Consider the following 14659-nt stretch of genomic DNA (forward strand, 5'->3'; position numbering starts at 1 on the left):
CCCTAACCTACACTGATGAGTAACTGGGCTATGGTGTGTGTATTCAGTCTCTGACAGCTTTGTCTAGTCACACATACACACACACACACACACACACACTTTGACAAATTCTAAAGAAGCACAAGGGCACTGGATTAGTGGATTTGATAATGAAGAGTGCAGGAAAGATGAAGATAAAAAGAGAGGCAGTGGAGGGAGGGAGAATGAAGCAGGGTAAAGGCTGACCTGATAAACACTGCCACAGGTCAGATCTAATTCAGTCCTCCAAAGAATGGTCATTGGCTCTTAAATTTTCTAAAGAGCAATGGTGTCAGATTGGAAAGGGAAGGCACATGTTGTCTCAATCAGAATCATGACTTCATATATATCAATTATGGTGCCATTCAAACATGTGATTGGCTTTGGTCTCCCCATTTCTTATCTGGTTTCTATTGCAGACTGTGTCTCCACAGTGAGAAACAGAATCTAGCACTTTCACCCACCATGAACAAGATCGGCACTGCTCTCTGTCAGCACTCTGTCACTTCAAGGAAACAGATCAGATTAGCACATGACAAATGCAGCTGATGGGTACAACGGGAGAGAGAGCATGGTACAGAAGGAAGCATATATGCACCATCTAACGAACTCTCTCCATCCAATTACAATCCATATGTTCTTGGACAAGTCACTTTGTCACTCAAAGTTGTAGTTCTCTTGACTGTCCCAAACCTTCCTTGAAAATACATGCTATTATTATGCAACTGAAATTAAATAATGAATGTAAAACTGCTCCCAATATGTTGACATATCCATTAGTATATATCTACATCATCATTTTAATGACTGCATTTTATGTATACACCAATCTTACTGAGACAATCCATTATTATTAATAATGTATATTGTCTTCAGGTTGATCGCTCATATAATGAGATAAAGTTTTATATATATATCATTACATACTTATCTAATTACTTTCTTCAGGAAAAAATACAAAAATAGGATTAGTATGTAAAAGAACTTTTCATTTAACTCAACCTTATTCAGGCAAAATTAAATAATATAAAATGCACAAGTTATAAACATATATACTACACTGAGTTTTGACAAATGTATGTGTCCATGTAACCACCATGACAATTAAGATACAGAACAATTCTATAACCTTAAAGATTTGCGGGCCAATTCACAGTCAGTTCTCATCCCCTATCCCTGGCCCCAGGCAACAGTTGATCCCCTTTCTACCACTAAAGTTTAGATTTGGGTTTCTTAAGTTTTATAATTAAGTGGAAGCATACAATACATACTTTTTTGTGACTGGCTTCCTTTGCTCAGCAAAATATTTTTGAGATGTATATATGTTTTTGCGTTTATTATGAGTCTGTTCTTTTCACTATAGGGTAGAAGTTCATTGAACGAATATACCACAATTTGTTTATCCATTTACTTATTTAATGAGCTCTTATGAGTAAAGCTGTTATGAACATTCATGTACAAATCTCTGAGTAGGTATGTTTTCATTTCTCTTGGGAAAATATCAAGGAATAAAATTATAAAGCCATATAGTATATGTATAACTTTATAAGAAACTGCTAAATTATTTTCTAGAATGGTTGTATTATTATGCATTTTTCACCAACAGTGTGTGAGAGTTCAAGTCACTCCTCATCTTCACCAAAACTTGGCATTATAAGACATTTTGTTCATATTAGCCATTCTAATTGACTGTAGAGCTATCTCATTGTGATGTAAATTTTTATTTCCGTGATGACTAAGGATGTTAAGCATCATTTTATATGCTTATTGGTCATTCCTATCCTCTTTCTGAAATGTCTTTTCAAATTCTCTGCACATTTTTAACTAGGTTGTTTGTCTTCTTGGATTATTTAAGATCTTTATATACTCTGGATACAAGTACTTTTTTCAGACATAAGAATTGTGAGTTTCTAAGCCTGAAGCTTGCTTCTTCATATACTTAAATGTGTCTTTCAAAAAGCAGAATTTTAATCAACTGGTGATAGAAACAAATAGATGATGATAGATAGATAGATAGATAGATAGATAGATAGATAGATAGATAGAATCTGTTTTGTCAAATTATTTTTTCAAGTTTTGTGATTTTGTGAGTTAATGAATCTTTGCTTTCTCTAAGTTAGCAAGAATTTTCTCTGTTTTCATTAATAAAGTTTACCTTTTTAATTTGGTCTTTAATCATTCCGAACTAATGTTTGTATATGCCAACCTCTTCCTGCCACAAAAGTTAAAAGAAACAGTAAGAAAACATTCTAAACTTAAAATTTTATCCATCCAAGCTATTATTCAAATATAAGAGCTGTAAAAATATTCCTAGATAAATAAGGCTTAAGAAGCTTTGCTACACAAAGTACCATATATAAAATAGAGATGAAGAATTTAAATAACAGGGAGGACTAATCCAAGTGATAATATCACACACACACAATGCCATATATGAAAAAATGTCATACATGAAAAATATAAATATTATATAGGATATATGTATATAACATGATGTGTACAATGTGATATATATCTCATATTTTGCTATTGGCAGTTGTTGCTTTTAAAAGTAACTAGAGCAAAGCAAAAGAAAGCAAATATATTCATAACAGCCTAGAATTAAAAGCCTTGTTAAGTTCAATATCACTGAAGTTGGAGTAGAGACACCAAGAGATGTGAAAACATACTAAAGTATTTGTCATCCGTTAAAAGATGCAGATATCACTTTAAAGAAATTATTAAAATAATACACACATGAGTGGGACGGCAAAACAAAAAGACAGTACATTTGAACACAGACTTTTCAATTACTGATAGAACAGGTAGATAACTAAAATAATTTGAAAGATAAAAATATAATAAATAACCTCGAACTAATGGCCATCTGTGGAGTTTCGCAAGCAACAATTACAAAGTACACATTTCTCTCAAGTACTAATAGAACATTTACAAAATTTAATAATGTGCCAAGCCATCAGAAAGCTTTAATAAATTTCAAAGAACAAATATAATTCCCATAAGCACATGGTTTTGTATACTCGTATTTTCTTCTTTACGACTCTAGATCAGAGTTCTGAGTCACCAAAAGTAAGGGTAAAGACCCCTTGTTCTCAATATAACATAGGAAGACAGAAAACACGAAGAGACTCCAACTGTTCTTCTCATCTTTTTATGTCCTATAGACATACCTGGTAACCAACAGGCTTATGCCAAAGCCACCACTCTCCCTACGCATCTGTCTAAAATAGCCTGATATGAGTTTCTATGGTTGGCTATGACAGGGCAACCTGAAGCAGAACAACTTTTTTTTTTTTTTTTTTGAGATAGAGCCTTGCTCTGTTGCACAGGCTGGAGTGCAGTGGCATGATCTCAGCTCACTGCAAGCTCCGCCTCCCGGATTCACACCATTCTCCTGCCTCAGCCTCCTTAGTAGCTTGGACTACAGGTGCCTGCCACCACATCCAGCTAAGTGTTTTGTATTTTTAGTAGAGATGGGCTTTCACCGTGTTAGCCAGGATGGTCTCGATCTCCTGACCTCATGATCTCCCTGCCTCGGCCTCCCAAAGTGCTGGGATTACAGGCGTAAGCCACTGTGCCCAGCCCACAATTTTTTTTTTTTTTCTGAGAGCAACCAAAAATGCTGGATAAAATGCTGCCAAATAATTGCATTGCCAAATAATATCTATGCAAACACACTGGAGAGCTTCTGAGGAAGCCAACACATGTGAGGCCAAGATCTTAGAAGGGAAGCTCTGGGAATTTGTGGAATTTTAAGTAGTGAGGAGTAAGAGCCTGAAGATCTAACCATTCGTCTGTAAGAGACAGAAGGCAGTTGGACTTTCAGCAGCTTCACAGAGCTACAAATGCCAACATTGAACATGGGTTATCAAGGCAGCTGGGTGTAAGGGTTTAGAATCCTTGTGAAAAGCAAGGAGAGAATGTGAGACTGGCATCCTCTGCTTGCCAATGAATGAGTAGAAAGTAGGAAAGAGTTCAACAGAACACCCCATAGCCTCATGGCTCTGTGGAGGAAAACTAGAGTTCATACACTTCCTACACTTCCCAGGAAGAGGTTCCCTGCTGATCACCCCAGGATCTCAGTGGTAAATCCTGGAGAACTACAACTAGGGGTGGGGGTCAACTGAGAGACATAGCAAAACTTACAAAGTCTGAAATCCAGCTTTCAGTCAGCTACATTGCTAATTGAATAGAGGCAACGTGCTCTCACTCTTACGCCTGCCAAAAAATAAGTTTTATTCCCTTTGGAGGAATATAATATTACTGAGAGCCTCTGCAAGTTTTTTTTTTTTTTTTTTTTTTTTTTTTTTTTTTTTTTTTTTTTAAGAGACGAACTCTCACTCTGTTGCCCAGGCTGGAGTGCAGTGGCGCACTTGGCTCACTGCAACCTTGGCCCCCAGGGTTCAAGCGATTCTCCTGCCTCAGCCTCTCAAGTAGCTGGGACCGCACCACCACCCAAGCTGGTCTCGAACTCCTGACCTCAGGTGATCTGCCTGCCTCAGCCTCCCAAAGTGCTGGGATTACAGGCGTGAGCCACCACACCTGGCCTTTATTTTAGTTTTTTTTTTTTTGGCAAGTTTTTTTTTTTAATAAAATTTTTAAGGTTCATCACTCAAAAATTACCATGCATTTCAAGAATCTGGACCAAGAAGAAAAACAGACAATACTAATAGCCATACAGTTATTTCATATATTAGAGTTATCTATCAGACATGGACATTAAAATAACTGTGATATATTCAGAAAAAAATAGATGACAGGATGGAGTATTTCACCATAAAACTGGAAACCATAAAAAGGAGTTAAATGAACATTCCAGAATTGTCAATTGTAGTATCTGAAATTAAGAACTCAATAGATGAGGTAAACAGCCATTGAATCACCACTGCTAAGAATAAAATAAAATGAAAGATGGATTAGCAGAAAATAATGGAATGAAAGAGAGAATAGAAAATATTAGAAAGAAATGTGTCATGATAAAAAGATGTAATACATGAGTAATTATAACCCAGAAAGCGAATAGGAGAGAATGAGATAACAGAAACACAAAGGAATAATTTCCAAGAGTTTTCCAAAAATTATAAAAATCTTGAAGGCACAGATTCAAAAGCTCAACAAACCCTAAGCAACACAGTTATAAAAAAAATACACCTAACATATGTCATAGTAAAATTTTTTAAAACCGAAGCCCAAAAACAAAATCCTAAAATGTAGTCAGAGGAAAAAGGACATTACCTTTGAATGGAAAATAATGAGTGAACACTGACTTCTCCTCAGAACATATAGAAGCCAGATAATGATATCCATAATGATCTCCTTGAAGTGCCAAAGAAAACACCTGCCAACATAAAATTCTAAACTGAATGTAAATGTCCTTTAAAACTGAAAGTAAAAAAGTGAGATGTCTAATCAAACAAAAGCTGAGAGAATTGTTAATGAACACCTGTGCAAAAGGATATATTAAAGAGCGTATTGGATGCAGAAAAAGCCTTCAATAAAATTCAACATCCTTCCATGGTAAAAACTCTCAATAAACTAAGTATTGAAGGAACATACCTTGAAATAATAAGAGCCATCTATGACAGAACCACAGCTAATATCACATTGAATGGGCAAAAGCTGGAAGCATTCCCCTTGAAAATCGGCACAAGACAAGGATGCCCTCTCTCATCACTCCTATTCAACATGGTATTGGAAGTTCTGGCCAGACCAACAGGCAAGAGAAAGAATAAAAGGGTGTTCAAATAGGAAAAGAGGAAGTCAAATTGTCTTAGTCTGCAAATGACATTATCCTATATCTAGAAAACCCCATCGCCTCAGCCCAAAAGCTTATTAAGCTGATAAACAACTTCAGCAAAATCTCAGGATACAAAATCAATGTGCAAAAGTCACAAACATTCCTATACACCAACAACCGGCAAGCAGAGAGCCAAATCATGAATGAACTCCCATTCACAATTGCTACAAAGAGAATAAAATACCTAGGAATATAGCTAACAAAGGAAGTGAAGGACCTCTTCAAGGAAAACTACAAACCACTACCTATCCATGCTACAAACCACTACCATGCTAATGGATAGGAAGAATCAATATCATGAAAATAGCCATACTACCCAAAGTAATTTATAGATTCAATGCTATTCCCATTAAACTACTATTGACATTCTTCACAGAATTAGAAGAAACTATTTTAAAATTCATATGGAACCAAAAAAGAGCTCATGTAACCAGGACAATCCTAAGCAAAATGAAACAAAGCTGGAGGCATCATGCTGTTGGACTTCAAACTATATTACAAAGCTTCAGTAACCAAAACAGCATGGTACTGTACAAAAACAGACACATAGACCAATGGAACAGAATAGAGAACTCAGAAATAAGACTGCACGTCTACAACCATCTGATCTTCGACAAACCTGACAAAACAACCAACGGGGAAAGGATTTCCTATTTAATAAATGGTGCTGGGAAAACTGGCTAGCCATATGCAGCAAATTGAAACTGGACCCCTTCCTTATACCTTATACAAAAATTAACTCAAGATGGATTCAAGACTTAAATGTAAATACCAAAACTAAAAAAACCCTAAAAGAAAATCTAGGTGATACCATTCGGGACATAAGCACGGGCAAGGATTTCAAGATGAAATCACCAAAAGCAATTGAACAAAACAATCTAATTAAACTGAAGAGCTTCTGCACAGTTAAAAAAAAAAACAACAACAACTATCATCAGAGTGAACAAGCAGCCTACAGAGTGGGAGAAAATTTTTGCAATCTATCTGTCTGACAAAGGTCAAATATCCAGAATCTACAAGGAACTTAAACAAATTTACAAGGAAAAAAAAAACCATTAAAAAGTGAGCAAAGGATAGGAACAGACACTTCTCAAGAGAATACATTCATAAGGCCAATAAACATGAAAAAAAAACTCAACATCACTGATTATTAGAGAATTGCAAATCAAAACCACAATAAGATACCATCTCATCCCAGTCAGAATGGCAATTATTAAAAAGTCAAGAAACAACAGAAGCTGTCAAAGTTATGAAGAAATAGGAACACTTTTACACTGTTGGTGAGAATGTAAATTAGTTCAACCATTGTGGAAGATGGTGGGGTGACTCCTCAAAGATCTGGAAGCAGAAATACCATTTGACCCAGTATTCCCATTACTGGGTATATACCCCCCCAAATTTAAGTCATTCTATTACAAAGATACATGCATGTGTATGTTCATTGCAGCACTATTCACAATAGCAAAGACATGGAATCAACCCAAATGCCCATCAATGATAGATGGGATAAAGAAAATGTGGTACATATATACCATGGAAACTATGCAGCCATGAAAAGGAATGAGATCATGTCCTTTGCAGGGGCATGGATGGAGCTAGAAGCCATTATCCTCAGCAAACTAACTCAGGAACAGAAAATCAAGCACCTGCATGTTCTCACTTTTAAGTGGGAGCTGAACAATGAGAACACATGGAGACAGAGAGAGGAACGACATACACTGGGGCCTGTCTGGGGGTGAGGTGGAGGGAGAGAGAGCATTAGGAAAAATAGCTAATGCATGCTGGACTTAATACCTAGGCGATGGATTGATAGGTGCAGCAAACCATCATGGCACACATATACCTATATAACAAACTTGCACATCCTGCACATGTACCCCAGAACTTAAAATTTTTTTAAATATAAAAGACCAACAACAACAACAACCAAAAAAAAAAAAAAAAAAAAAAACCAGAAAAGAGAGCACTGGAGAAGAAAAGTATTAAAGATGGACTCAAAAAAGGAAAGTACAATAGAAAGAGTAAATACGTGTATAAATAAAAATGAACCCCACTTTGTCCCCTTAGATAATTTCTAGATTTATCACCATTCTCATGACTATCTCTGAACTGTACTTGTAAATCTTGCTCTTAAAGTGTAAGGCTCACTAGTGGGTAAGATGTGACAGATCTGATTTGTTCTACTGCAATATAGAAGTTCTGCTTCACAAATATAGTCTTTATCTTAGTGAGTTCTATGTTAAGTCAAATCTCCTGATGGCTTCCAATTTTAGGGTAGGTATTTACCTAAGAATACCAGGTCTTTTAAATGAACTAGTGATGCCAATCCATGACTTCTCACACTGCCACAGCCTCATCCTGTGAGTCCCACATTTATGTCGTTAGGTTTCTCATCCTGACAACTTCATGTCATTAAATGTTATCAATGCCAACTTATGTCAGTTTGGCCTGGTTCTAACCTCTTGGGTTTGAGGAAAACTAAAAAGTTCCCAGAACTTATATTACAGACTTCCCACTGCAGCATAGTCTTCTGGGGTGCTATCCTCTTTCTCTGTGTGTGGTATGCCATCAGAAAAAGCGGAGACAAGTATAAGTCACATAACTAATAAAATCCTGTTCCAAATATCAATTTACTATGCAAAGAGTAATTGTGTCAATTACTTACGTAGTGCCTCCCAGTCCCACACTGATAATTCTCTCTTCTCTGGAACGCTGAAGCTAGGTGTCTTTAATTAAATTTCCAGTTTCCTTTGCCAACCAGTTTTCTATTAGTTTTCCCCAAAGGAGGCATTAGTTAGAGACCAGAAGAGAAGGGGAGAGAAGGAATTCTTCTTACTTGATTTCTCTCTGCTTCTGGCAGCATTTTTGGAAGTGTATATGCCTCTTCAATGATCTTCATCGGACTTTGATTGATATAGTGTTTGGTACCAAGAAGATACTTGGTATTTGCAGAAGTTGTAAGTTCTGTCATACTGCCATTTAACTAGTCTTGTTTACTATGCAGAAGATGACTAGGTCTGGAAAATGACTGTGGAGTTCCAGAAAATAAATCAGGTGGTAGCTTAGACTGTAGCTGCTATTCCTGTGTTAGTATCTTTCCTCCAGCAAAGCAAAATCCCCTGGCACCTGGCGTGCAGCTATTTATATATCATATTTTTCCTCCTATATAACAATTTCTAAAGATGATGTGAAGCAGGAAGCTTTGGCCTCACGGGGTAACAATACTTTTCAACTGACTTGTTCTAGAGCCACATAAACCTTCCCGACCTCTGTCATAACCTTGTTTGCAGGGACCTTGAACATCTTGTAACCCCAAGAACATCATGCTGGTCCACTACCTTGATGGTATCATGCTGATGGGACTTGATGAGTAGAAAGTGGCAACTACCTTAGTTGCCTCAGTAGCATTCAAGAGTGCCAGAAGTTAGGAGATAAACCCCATAAAAATATATGGACCTGACACCTTGGTAACATTTCTAAGAGTCCAGTGGAGTTTCCCCTTATACAGCCCACTACTAAGAAATAAGCACAAAGCGTATTTGGCTTCTTTGGATTTTGGAGGCAGCACATACTTTATTTGAAGGTACTATTCCAATTTATTTACTGACTTGCTGAAAGGCTTTCAGTTGTGAGTGAAATTCTGAAGTTGGTCCAGGTTATAATGGATGCTGCTCTGACACAGTGACTTTAGTATCCAGCCTCTCCAAAGGAACACAGAATAACTATGGTGAACAACAATGCTGGAAGACGTCTACGGAATTCACCAATAGACAGATCATAGTGCAGTTCTCCAAGATTTTGGAGCAAAATAATGCACCCTTCTGAGGATACTATTAGCTTCTAGAATAAAAAGTTAATACTGGGCCCTGGTAGAAATTTGCTATCTGGTCACAGGACAACTGATCTAGCAACTTGAATTGTATCTTGAAATAGGTGTTTCCTCATTCACTTAATCACAAATTTAGGGATGTAGAGCAGCACTCTCCCATCAAGTGGAAGTGTCATCTACCAGGAGAGATTTTAGAAGAGTCTAATGGCACAAGTAAATTGCAGAAGCAGGAGGCTGAGAACTTCCTGGCACCTCCACAGATGCACTATCTCTTGCCACTCCTTTAAACAACTCCTATGGCCTTATGGCGTGATCCCCACAATCAGTATTTTGTAGCATACAAAGCAAAAAGTAATTCAGACCTAGTTTGCAAATAGTTCTATATAATATTCTGTCACTAACCATAAGTGTCGTTTGTCAACCCCAATCAGAAATATCACAGAAAGACAGCATGAGGAGAAAATCTACTTTGTTGTCTTTTTATTTTCTTTCTTTCTTTACTTTTTTTTTTTTATTTTATTTTATTTTATTTTATTTTTTTGAGAGAGAGAGAGAGAGAGACAAGGTCTAGCTCTGGCATCTAGGCTCATACAATCATAGCCCACTGCAGCTTCAAATTTCTGGTCTCAAGTAACCCTCTTCCCTTGGCCTCTTTAGTTGCTAGGATTACAGGCGTGAGACACCACACCCAGCCCAACTTTGCATAAAAGGAAATAAGGCCAGAATTGTAAATCTATACTAATTTGCAACCAACAGATAACTATTTGACTTGAGAGTCAGGTATTTATGAAGTAACAAAGATTCAAATATTAATTTTAAGAAGATCGGGGAAAATCATGAGAAGACCCTCTCAGGATGGACATAGCAAAGAGCACATATTTGTTCTACGTTATTGATTACCATAGGATATTCCAAGAAGAGTAAGTTCTCAAATATTAGGCAGACAAGATGACTGGGCCAGTTACTGCCTCTAAGGCTCATGCCTGCCCTTCTCGAATCTATTCAGTAATGGCAAGGCTGGGAGTCTTTTTATCAGGCTTCCTGGTAGTTGTAACCATTAGGAGGTATTGGTGGGATGAGAGACAGGAATAGGGAAGAAGCAGCACGTCTTCTTTGCTTCTCCCTTAATCTCTAGTGGCATCTCCAGAAGTATCTGCAGCCCTGGTTTCAGCCAGGAGGCTCTGCATAGTTCCAGCACCATCCACATGGCCTTTGTTCAGTATTTTTGGACTCTGATAACACCACTTCATCCCTTTCCTTCCACGGGGTCTAGGAGTGGTGTTATGTTTCCTACATTCGTTAATTCCTGAGTTACCACCCCAATCCCATTTACTCTCTCTCTCTTTGAAACAGATACAATGTTTTCATTTCCCTGCCTTACATACCCTTCCTTTTCCCATTCTGTCCTTTTCTCCGGGACCCTTCGACTATCTCACCTCTTCATCTGAATCAGTGATTTTCACAGTTTCCTGGGGTCTTAGGGGGTTTCAGAAGCCCCCCACAGGGTTACTGATATTTTTTAAAAAAGGGAAGAAGGAGAAAGGAGATCTAAATTGTTTGGAAAACATCCTGCTCACTTTAACCGTATTATTTCCATTCCTGTATGTTTTATTTGTTTACATTTCTTAGAAAGATTTCATTAGAACAAAGGATTTTGCTTATAATAAGTGTTTGAAATCATGGCTCTTTGCCACTAATACACATTTTAAATAGAACTTGGTCAAGGATAAAATTATGGCTATGGCCTCAGTGGATGTTGCTTTATTCTAACCAGAAGGAGAGGGGAAGACACCACCCCAGCCTGTTTCCTCCCTTTCCTCCCTCTTATCCCACCTCATCAGTTATAATTTTCTTCCATGGCCCTGACCTTCTGCCTTGTTTCTAGAATATTCTCACCCTCAGAAACTCAGCTGAAAAAAACTCCCTGAATATGCTGCGTATCAAAGGGTAAATGCATCTAGAAAGCCTGCAATAAAAATAACCCAAACAAATGACTAACACATCACATGTCCTATTAGCAAAGTACTTGTGTGGGAACAAAATGTTGTTGTTGGTTTTGTTTTCATTTTTTTAATACAGTCAAGGCCCCAGTGGGGCATGAATGTAGAATATCATCCCATTTTATAATATATGCACCATAATCTTCTTAAAATGAGTTTTCACTTCAAGAAACATAAGGACTTAAATATGAGCAGCCTGTTTTGTGCGTTTGTGTGTTTGGCATCTCATTACACTTCAGACCATTTTGTCTTCTTAGAACAATTGAATATCATTAGTGGAGGCATATTTTGTTGCCAGAACTTGCTTGGTTGCGATTGTGCTCGTTAAAATGTGTCCATTTGCCAGCTGATGGATGGGAGTTCTGAAGGGTGCCTGGTGGGTGAGCATTTGAATATCAGAAGTTTCATCTCTTTCTTCCAGAGAGAAAAATAGCTTTGCTACCAACCAACACAAAGCATGAATTGTCCTTGACTTTCCCTCCCTCCTTCTGTCTTCTTTGTGTAGCACTCAGTTTAGCTCACTGACTTTCAGGCACCCAGAACTGTGCAAAAACATAAAAGCTTCAGAGCCAAGCAAACCTGGGAGCAAATGCAGGTTCCTTAGCATGATTTGCACAGTGACCTTGGGCAAATCGCTTAACCTCTCAGGGCGACAGAGTTTGAATTTGTAAAATGGCTTCTAAATATCTATTTTTCAGGGTCATGACAGTGAACATCCCTAACCCGTTTTGGGAATATAGTAGATGCTCAATAATTGACAGCTAATCAAAGTGATGGTGGACCAAAACACTGCATAAAACAATTAGAGAAGAGGTCAAAAGCAAAGGTAGCACACCATTAATTAGAGCATAATCAAGCACTAAAATGTAACGTACCACAAAATAAATTATTTTAGAGACAAGACCTAGAAGATATCACTGATTCTCATTACTCACAGGCGTATACAATTGTATAAAGTCACCAGGAACACTGCATTAGCACTGAATTCACAAAAACACAGAATCATTTTGCTCCTAGGGTAAAAACAGGATTAGGTTCCTGTGAGCCCCTAGCCACGTTTTTGTCAACTAATCAATATATAACATTTTTTCGTGTATGTTTCTCTTTAAAGATACCTCATTTACTATATTTCACTGATTCATTAACGTTGAATTCACAACCACCAGCATTGAAACTCATGCCTGAATGAGGCTTACCTAATGCACTTATTTTCACCAGAAGGTACATCCCAGCTTTCTTGCTTGACTTGCTGCAGAACATCAGACAGCAATTTAGCACTGAGTTTGAGAGCCATTTTAAACAGCTAAATTACCACCAAAAAGCATTAAAAAGCACAAGAAAGTGAAAAATGTCACACTAAATAGATGACAACCAGGACCCTTGTTTACCATAGGAGAGCTGAAGCAAGAAAGCAGAGTATCTCTTTGTTCAACCTCTGCTGGAAAGTACACATCAGGTGACTCAAATTTTTCTTCATTCTGCAGGCCCATGTTCTCAAATGACCATGGAAACACCGTGAGTATTGATTTGGGCATTACAAATAACGTTAGTAGGTAGGGAAGTTTGCAAAAATGGAATCTGCAAATAATGAACATCAACTGTAAATACCAAAGAGGGTTCTTGAACAAAGGAAGACTCAAAATGAGTGATGAGAGGAGAGAGTCCGGGCAGAAAAAGCCACATTAGCATAAGGAAGACGATAACTAACAGTTGGGAACAGTGTATGAGAAAAAGTCATATCGGCCAAGATCCAGCCTGACTTAGATCTTACGTAACACACCTGCTCAGTTCCTTCAGATCTGATCGAATGTTCCCTATTCAGAGGGGCCTTGTCTGGCCTCCCCATTTAAAAAGCATCCACCTCTGGTCATTTGAACTCTTGCTTTTCCCCTTGCTTTATTATTCTCCAGAGCACACATTTACAAGCTGATATATGTGGGTTTTTTTGTTGTTGTCAGCCTGTCCTTGCCAGAACGCAGACTCCGTGAGGACAGGGATGTTGTCTCCTGTGTTCACAAACCCTGACATCTATGGAGTGCCTGCAACACCATGTCATTATCTATTGAATGAAGACATAAACTGAATGGCCTGAATAACACATTAAGAAATATATCTCTCATCGAAGAGGGAATAGTAATTTGGGCAAAGAGTCCAATCAGATAGGGAAGATTTACAGTCTGACACTGTATGCAAAATGAAAGAAAAGAAAAATCGTTCCTACCCCCGTGGGGTAAGCAATGCAGGGAGAGAAGAGAAATGAGCTGAAGATAGAACTGTGGATATTGTTCTAAGCTTGCATCAAGCATTATAGCTAAGCAAGATCATTTAATTTTTTTTTTAACTTTTGAATGAGATAGGAGTCTATGGGGTTGTGGAGCAGGGGGAAGGAGAATGTGGATTAATGTTCAGAGTACATATTCAAAGTGTTGACAACTACGTGCCAAAACCAAGCAAACACAGGTTTCTCTGTCTCAAAATCTTTTGGGATGTTTACACATAAAAGCACCAACCCCTCCACCAAATCTCAGCATGCAAAGCACGTCTGATTACCCGTGCCTGCTTGAGGTTCTTCCCTACTCAAAATCCTCACAGAAATTATAGAAAACATCTATCCTTAACAAAAACATTTTTCTGTTTTCTGACCATTTTTTTGTCTGCCTCAACTGCATTCTAAATGATGATTTGAAGGAAATTGGGAAGCTCTCTGCATTGACAATGGTGACTAAAAGGAGACTGCTGCAGAACTTCTGGGGTCTAAGGGCTTTCAAATGTCACTGTTCCTGGATAACTAACAAATTAAGCCACTGTCAGTCATTAATACTTTAGTATAAATTAGCTTATTCTGCATTTCAAGCAGTAATGATGTAATTCCAAACCTTAATTTTATAGAATGAGAAAACTGAGATCGATAATGGGAACACAATTTTATAGCTAATTTAGTAATCTGAGGCAGGACAAAAACCCAGTTCTCCTGTCATTTAATTAACTGTAGAATTCTGATCCAAAACCATTCCA

This window comes from Rhinopithecus bieti, unplaced genomic scaffold (assembly GCF_001698545.2).
Source record: "Rhinopithecus bieti isolate Rb0 unplaced genomic scaffold, ASM169854v2 scaffold_23815, whole genome shotgun sequence".
Taxonomy (NCBI): Eukaryota; Metazoa; Chordata; class Mammalia; order Primates; family Cercopithecidae; genus Rhinopithecus; species Rhinopithecus bieti.